General features: G+C 35.1%; 1 pseudogene; it reads left to right on the top strand.

Moving 5' to 3' along the window:
* The first annotated feature begins 329 nt into the window (after nt 1–329).
* Nucleotides 330–2,574, top strand: LOC103582259 (annotated as a pseudogene).
* Nucleotides 2,575–9,399: the final 6,825 nt, after the last annotated feature.

Here is a 9,399-nt window from a genome sequence, read left to right as displayed (position 1 = left end):
CGTATTCTTAAGTTGTCCAAGTTGTTGAACCACAACATTGCAATATATTAAATGTGATAAGCTTCTGGGTCTGGAAGGTGATCTCCACCCAGGCTCAGAATCCAGACACCCAGGGCCTTGTGTAGGAGCTCAGTTTCTTGACAAGAGTATCCTAGCAGCAAAACAACACTGAAGTGGAAGTCAGAAAGCCTGGGTTCTAGTCCTGACCACCATTCACCAGGAAAATGAGGCCCATAGGAAACAGGTGACTTGCTCAAACAAGATAACACTTGCCAGTATATGTCAGAGTGGGTGTCCACATAAGGTTCTTTTGTTGCCTAGTCAAGAGAAACATGAACCAGAAGCTACTGAAGTTGGAGAACTTGCTACTATTTTGTGCTATTCGTAGGCAGCTGCATAGCCTGGGTCAAAGAAGAAGGTTAGCACAGTGGAGTCACGGGTTTTCATCTGCTTACCTGGTATGGACAGCTTAGCTATACATTGAGCCCTGACAGACAGATGTGTTCATCAGGCCTTCTTTGTCTCAATATAGGCTTCTAGTAACAAAGAAGGAAGAAAGAAAGACCACAGAAATTTCACTTATCTTCAACAAAATCAAAAAAAGATTTTTACTTTTTACATTTTAACCTCCTAAAAAGGAGGTTAAAGTGTGGATTGGAATGACTGTTGAGGAGCTGGCCAGAACAATGGAAAAATACATAAATTATATATATGAAGTTTTATTGAACACTGCTATTGACATAGATTTACTAGAAGCAGACTCACATTTAGGTGAAGGCTAGATTGAAGAAGTGATAAAGAAGTCAGGAATTAAGTCAAAATGGAGCAAATTAAAATAGGACAAAGTCAGAGAAAATAAAGATGCTGTATGAAGGCCCCAGGCAGATCCAGCTCTATTAACCCCAAGGTCCCCAGTTGTTATAATGGGCCATGCTGATCATGGGAAAACAACATTACTTGACAAACTTCAGAAAACTCAAGTGGCAGCAATGGAAGCTGGAGGCATCAGTAAGCATATTGGTACCTTTCTTCTCTCTCTGCCTTTTGGGGAAAAGGTAACCTTTTTTGATACTGCAGGACATGCTGCTTTCTCAGCAGTGAGAGCCAGAGGTGCTCAGGTCGCTGACATTGTCATATTGGTTGTAGCTGTGGATGATGGGATGATGAAACAGACTGTAGAATCTATTCACCATGCCAAAGATGCTCAAGTTCCTATTGTCCTTGCCATAAACAAATGTGACAAAGCTGAGGTTGACCCTGAAAAAGTGAACAAAGAGCTGCTGTCCTAGGATATGGTGTGTGCAAGTTACGGAGGTCATGTTCGAGCAGTGCACGTCTCTGCCCTTATGGATGATAATCTGATGGCTTTGGCAGAAGCAACAATTGATCTCACAGAAATTTTAGAATTGAGAGAAGATCCCACTGGTCCAGTGGAAGGAATAGTTAGTTACAGAGTCTTTCACAGACAAAGGAAAACACAAACAATGGCTGTCCTGTTGTTACAGCGCTAATTCAGAGAAGAACTTGGAGAAGAGGCTTGATTTTGGTTGCTGGAAAGAGTTGGGCAAAAGTACACTTAATGTTTAACGAAAATGGAAAAACAATCACTGAGGCCCATCCCAGTATGCCAGTGAGAATTATAGGCTTAAGAGACCTTCCTTCTGCAGGAGATGAAATTCTTAAAGTAGAATCTGAGCCAAGGGCATGTGAAGTTGTTGACTGGAGGAAGTATGAGCTGGACAGGAGAAAAATAAAGATGATCTGAAAATAATAGAAGAAAAGCAAGAGGAACACCAAGAAGCACATCAGAAAGCCCATGAGAAGTATGGCACTTTGCACTGGAGGGAGAGATTTGTAAAGTACTTAGAGAGAAAAGAACAGAAACCACTAAAGCCAAGAGAGAAAAACAGAAAGAAATTCAAATATACTTCCTATAATTATTAAAGGTGGTGGTGATGTTTCTGCTGAGGCTACGTTGAACACTGTTGTTACTCATGTTGCTTCACACAAGTGTGGACTAGAAACAGTACATTTTGGAGTGGGTAATGTTAGCAAAAATGATGTTAACCCTGCTAAAAATATCTGATAGTATTATATATGGTTTTAATGTGAATGCAGGCAATGTTATCCAGCAGTCAGCTGCCAAAAAAAAAGGAGTAAAAATTAAACTTCACAAAATCATTTACCATCTTATTGAAGATTGCAGGAGTAACTGAGCAGCAGATTGCTCTGCACTGTGGAAGAACACTCAGTAGGTGAGGCTTCTATTCTAGCTACCTTCTCTGTAACAGAAGGGAAGAAAAACTTCCTATGGCTGGCAGCAGAGTCCCTGAGAGACAATTAGGAAAACAAAACCACAACAAAAATTAAGTTAATCCATAACGGACATGTTATTTGGAAGAGCTCATTAACCTCATTGAAACACCATAAAGGTGACATTTCAGTCATCAAAACTGGAATTGATTGTGGTCTCAGTTTAGATGAAGAAAAGATAGAACTTCAAGTGGGAGATGAAATTGTCTGTTATGAAGAAAATGCAGTTCTAGCCAGGATTCTTGGGATCCAGGATTTTAAAATTACATTAAAAAGCAAATGACTAAATATATTTATTATCCAGCAACTGGTTTTGCTTTATTGAAGGTAAAAATTCACCACTACTGGTCAAAAAGTACCTAAGTTGTTCTACCAAGAGTTACTATGCATTAGAACAAACTGTCAAGTTTTACAGATATAGGAAACGTTGTTTAAGGATGCCTCCAACTAAAAATCCTAGCAGAAAGACCAGCAATATGGTAAAAAGGGAATTGTTAATTATTAAACTGCCACAAAATGTAATAAACAGAGTTTAATAAACTTCCTTCACATGTATGCCTTAAAATTTTTTTCTTAAATAAATTTTATAAAAGTAAGCACAGTATGCTGTGGAGGTATGTGGTAAGAGCTCCTAACCCTTACTGGGTGGTTATGAAAGTCAGTGATTTTGATTACCAAATATTAGACTAGAAAAATATGACATCAATTTGGTGGTCCAAAACAGCTTATTTCAATTTTTTAGAATAGCTTGAGAAAAATTAGTGTTTGTTTTTCCTTTAAAGTTGAGTAGAATTCAGCAGTGAAGCAATCCGGTCCTAGGCTTTTCTTTGTTGGGAGACTTCTAATTACAAATTCAACCTTATAACTCATCACTGGTCTGTTCAGGTCTTCTGTCTTCTTCTTGGTTCAGTCTTGGTAGTTTACATGTGTCTAGAAATTTACCCATTTTCTTTTTTTCCAATTTATTGGCATATAGTTGTTCATAACAGTCTCTAATAATTCTTTGTATTTCTGTGGTATCAGTTGTAATATCTCCCCTGATACCAAAACCAGACAAGGACACAACAAAAAAAAGGAAAACTACAGGCCAATATCCCTGATAAATATAGATGCAAAAAATTTTCAACCACATGCTTGCAAACTGAATTCAACAGCACATCAAAAAGATTAAACACACACACACACAATAAATGTGACACATCACATCAATAAAATAATGGACAAAAACCATATGATCAGACTGGCCCATGCCTCACTTGGGATAGTGTGGCACGAAGGCCACGGGTTTGGATCCCTATATAGGGATGGCCGGTTAGCTCACTTCAGAGAGCATGGTGCTGACAACACCAAGTCAAGGGTTAAGATCCCCTTACCGGTCATCTTTAAAAAACAAAACAAAACCATATGATCATCTCAATAGATGCAGAAAAAGCATTTATTTGATAAAATTCAACATCCCTTCATGATAAAAATTCTCAACAAATTAGGTATAGAAGGGAAATATCTAAACACAGTACAGGACATATATGACAAACCCACAGCAAACATCATACTAAACATGGAAACGTTGAAAGTTTTCCTCTACAAACAGGAGCAAAATAAGGACACCCACTTTCACCACTCATTCGGTATATTAATGGAAGTCCTAGCATGAGCAATTAGGCAAGAGAAAGAAATAAAGGCCATCCAAATTAGAAAGGAGGAACTCAAATTGTCCCTGTTTGCAGACGTGGCCTCATATATTAAAAAAACTTAGAGACTCCACCAAAAAACTCTTAGGACAGATAAATAAATTCAGTAAAGTTGCAGGATACAAAAAGAAAAATATACAAAAACCAGTAGCATTTCTATACACTATCAATGAACTAGCAGAAAACGAAATCAAGAAATCAATCTCATTTATAATAGCTACAAAAAAAAAAATAGAATACCTAGAAATAAATTTAACTAAGGAGGTGAAAGATCTCTACAATGAAAACTACAAAACACTGATGAAAGAAACTTTATAACACAAAAATGGAAATGCATCTCATGTTAATGGATTGGAAGAATTAATGTTACCAAAATGACCATACTACCCAAAGTGATCTACAGATTCAAGGCAATTCTTATCAAAATACCAATGACATACTTCACAGAAAAAGAAAAAGCAATTCTAAAATTCATAGGGAACCATAAAAGAACCTGAATAGCGAAAGCAATCTGAGCAAAAAGAACAAAGCTAGAGGCATCACACTACCTGACTTAAAAATATACTAAAAGCAATAGTAATCAAAAACATACACTACTGGCATAAAAACAGACACATGAACCAATGGAACAGAACAGAGTATGCAGAAATAAATCCACATCTCTACAGCCAACTGATTTTTTGACAAAGGCATCAAGAATATAAATTGGAAAAAGGATAGACTCTTCAGTAAATGATACTGGGAAAACCGGATATCCATGTGCAGAAGAAAGAAACCAGACCCGTCTCTCTCTCCCCATAAACCGAAATAAACTCAAAATGGATTAAAGGCTTAAATGTAAGACTGAAAGTATAAAACTACTAGAAGAAAACGTAAGGGAAGCTCTCTAAGACGTTAGTCTGGGTAAAAATTTTATGGAGAAGACATCTAAAGCAAAATCAACAAAAGCAAAAATAGACAAATGGAATTACATCAAACTAAAAAAGCTTTTGCACAGCAAAAGAATCAACAGAGAGAAGAGGCAACTGGCAGAATGTGAAAAAATATTTGCAAACTATTCATCCAACAAGGGATTAATATCCAGAATATACAAGGAACTTAAACAACTCAACAGCAAAAAATAAACAAATAATCCAATTAAAAAATTGGCAAATGACCTGAATAGACATTTCTCTAAAGAAGACATATAAATGGCCAACAGGTACATAAAAAATGCTCAACATCACTAATTATCAGGCAGATGCAAATCAAAACAAAAAGGAGATATCATCTCACCCCAGTTGGAGTGGTTATTATCAGAAAGACAAAAAATAGCAAATGCTGGTGTGGATGTGGAGAAAAGGGAACCCTTATATACTGTTGGTTGGAATGTAAATTGGCACAGCCATTATGGAAAACACTATGGAAAAGGAAAGTTAGTTCACATTTTGAATTTGAACTTTGTACTTCAAAAATTTGGTGAACAGAGTGAGTACATGATTCTTAAGGTTATCATGGGAATAAATAAATGAAATAAAAATGTCCATTTTATTATTACATTAATTTAACATGAAAAGGTGTTCCCCCTATATGTAAATTAGCTATTATGCAGTCAGGATTCGGGATGGAGCCTGGAAACTCTTTAAATTAACCTTCCTGTATTTCCTTTTGTAATTCAGAGTATATGCAGGGAAGTGTAGATAAGCTGTATGAATTGCTTTTTTCTTTTAATGTATTCTACAGTATTCATTAATTTATACATATTTTAACTCCTTAAAAATGATAGTGTATGTGAGTGAAATGATTTTGTATGTTAATTCTTAAATATTCTAGGCAAAGATAAAATAGTAAAAAATCAGTTTAATGATAGTTGCTTTCCTGATAAATTTCAAAGTTGACCAGAATCATATTGCTACTTTTTCATATTGACCTTCAAAATTGCTAACTTGTTTTAAGAGTTTTGGAGAATGCCTTTACAGAATTGAAGAGTAATATGTTGTCTCCTTACTTTAGGTATTTCTTTTACTGCCTAATAAATTATAGCTTTGCAAGTATGAGGGCATGATTAATTTTTTTTCCTCTTGCTTTTAAGTAGGATAAATAATTCAGCTTTTTATCAGAGTAGTTTCAGTTTTTATACTATATCATAAATAGCTCATCAGCTGTATTAGAGAGAACTATTTTTTTTTCCTTACCAGAATTGCTCAAAGTTTTTCTATTATTAAAAAAAGGAGAAAAATATGTTTATCTTATTCTGTCTCAAAGTAAATCACTAATTGTAATCAGTAATTAAATTATTCATTTTGGCTACCTATGTCTTAATATGTTTCCATAGTACCCATTATTCTAATAGATAGATAGATAGATAGATAGATAGATAGATAGATAGATAGATGATAGATAGATAGATAGATAAATAGATAGATATAGATATAGATATATTACTACAGATAGATCTTCCATATGATCCAACAATCCCACTTCTGCATTTAATAATATATAGGAAAAATACTTATTTACAAATATGTGATTAGATAATTTAGTTATTGGCTTTCCATTGACCTATTTGTAAAGTAAAAATATTTTGTGGCTTGAATCCTCCTATTATTAATATTTGTATGATTTAAATTTTACGTTATTGCACCAAATGAAAGGAATTTGGAGAGACTAAGTTATATCATATGAAAATATTATAATTAAACATAAGAAATTGACATTCATGCTTTATTAAAATTAAAGGAAATATTTTTAAAATGGTATACAGTCTTGCTAAAGTCTGTATTTATTGAATTTTTTAAAAAACTAGAATTTTTATTATAAAAATAATAATACTTACTTTGAAAATATTCAAATAGCACAGGGAGGAAATAAGCAGAAAATCGCTATCATGACACCTACTTTCAGCACTATAACAGCTTAGTTTTTTAGAAGGACTGTCCTAATACAAAATAATGGAATTCTCCTTCATCTTAATATTATTTACTTACTAGGTTCCACAGGGAGAAGTAAAATCTCAATAGCAGGGGAAGGAAAAAACTTGGACTGAAACTAAAGTACGAGCAATAAACATACAAGACAGGTGGTGTTGTCTTAATGACAAAGGAAAATAACAACACTTAATCCAGAAAGAAAGCTGTAAGCCAATAGCATGATGGAGCAGCTAGGAGAAATAATTCTCACTTTAGACCCCCAGGTAGAGATTTTTCATCATGTTTTGTTTTGTTTACAAATTATGTCAACCAAGTATGAGTTCGCAATCAAAGGCCAGCTAACATACAGGAAATAAGCCACCGTGAGTAAGAGTAGAAATGACTAGTTATAGACTTAGACCTGTAAGAACTACAGGTACTGAAATTTGCTGGTATAGAATACATATAAACTAGTATCTAATCAGGAAAACAGAACTATTGGTTATATTAAACAGAGAAAATTTATTACAAGGAATTGGTTATAAAGGTGATTAGAAAGAACTAGAAGAGTAAAAGAGAGAACTGGCAGAGCAAGTAACAAGGAAAAAGAGGTAATACCCAAAGCTTAGAAGCTGCTAACTTCCTTGGTTGGAGTCTTCAAGCTTATACCCAGAGACATGCTGTTGCTGTCAGTTTGGGATCAACCAAAGTAGTGTTTACCTCAACCAGGGCTAGAATTACTGAAAAGTTACTACCTCTTCCCAAGCTGCTGGATTCCAGAATCACCTTATCCCTACTTCTAGAACAGCAACTCCTTCCTTATAATCTCCCACCAGTGCCTCTTATTGGGAGAATTGAATTGAATAGGAAACTTGTCAAGGGAGCCAACATTTGTGGACTCTCCCCCCCCCCAATACAATGTATAGCAGAACCCAGAAGAGTAGGAATGAAGGCTTTAAGAGTAAACAGACAGGGCCGGCCCGGTGGCGCACTGGATAGTGCGCCGCTTGGGAAGCGCGGCGGCGCTCCCGTCCGAGGGTTCGGATCCCACATACAGACCGGCTCCCGCTCACTGGCTGAGCGAGGCGCGGGAGCAACACCGAGGCTTGCGATCCCGTTGCCGGTCCCCGGTCCGGTACGGGGGCAACACTGAGGGTTGCGATCCGTTGCCGGACACGGAAAAAAGACAAAAGACAAAAAAAAAAAAAAGAGTAAACAGACAAATGGTTAGCAGAGTGGATTATAAAGCTGTTTAGACACAGCTAAAGAGAGAATTTGTAGATTGAAAGAAAGATGTTTTAAAATCATGCAGATTACAGCATAGAAAGATAAATACATGAGAAATATGAAAGGAAGGTAGAAACTAAGCTGTGAAACTTGAGGAGTAATCAAAAACTCCCAAAGACAAAGTAGAGGAAATGAAGAACAGACAGTATTTAAAAAGGTAATGCACTGTAGGGGACTACAATTAACAACAATTTATTGTATAATTTCAAATAGCTAGAAGAGAGAAGGTTGAATGTTCTCAACACAAAGAAATTACAAATGTTTGAGGTGATGAGTATACTAATCAATCTGATTTGATCATTGCACATTGTTCACATGTAACCCAAATATTGCAGTGTGCCCCATAAATATATACAATGATTATGTATCAGTTAAGAAAAAATAAATTTAATAAAATGGAAATGCTAATTACCTTGATTCAATCATTGTGCATTGTATACGTGTATGCAAATATCACATTGTACCCCATATATATGTAACATATGTATGATATATGTTAATTAAAAATTAAATTTAATAAAAAGAGTTAGTGGCTGATAATTTTCCAGAAATGATAATAAACAAGGGGTCTGCATGTAGTGGAAGCACAATTTATAACAAGCAGGAAAAATAAAAAGAAAGCCATACCTTGACATAGTGTGATAAAACTACAGGTCATCAAAGATAAGAAAAGATACTAGAAGCAGCTTTGAGGGGGAAAAAAACACAGATCACCTGAAAAGAAACCATGAAATGGACCACAAACTTCTCAAAAGCAACAATAAAAGGTAGAACTCAATGGAATAATATTAAAGTGCTGAGAGAAAATACTTGTCAACCTAAAATTGGATGCCTCACAGAACTTTCTTTCAAGCCATGGGTGAAAATAAAGATATATTACCAAAATCAGAGAGTTTACCACTAACAGACATAAACTAAAAGAACTTCTAAAAGGAAATAGTTAAGAAAATTTTCAGCAAAATGACAGGATAAACAAAGGAAAATAATTCCAAAAGGAAAATCTTCAATGCCCTGTCAGATAAGAAGATTTATTTTAAAGCTGTAGGATTTAAGAAAGTGTGGTATTGGCAGAGGAATAGATACTTTACCAAATAGTGAATGAAAAAATTGGTGAACGTAAGTCCAATAAAATTTATATAAAATACTGTTACTACTGATATTACTACTACTACTAATAGTGCTATTATATCTAGTTTCGGAGATTTATAAAAAAGGACAAA

The sequence above is a fragment of the Galeopterus variegatus genome, unplaced genomic scaffold (assembly GCF_000696425.1).
Source record: "Galeopterus variegatus unplaced genomic scaffold, G_variegatus-3.0.2 Scaffold15428, whole genome shotgun sequence".
In the NCBI taxonomy this organism is placed as follows: Eukaryota; Metazoa; Chordata; class Mammalia; order Dermoptera; family Cynocephalidae; genus Galeopterus; species Galeopterus variegatus.
This window is presented reverse-complemented; position numbering and strand designations above follow the sequence as displayed.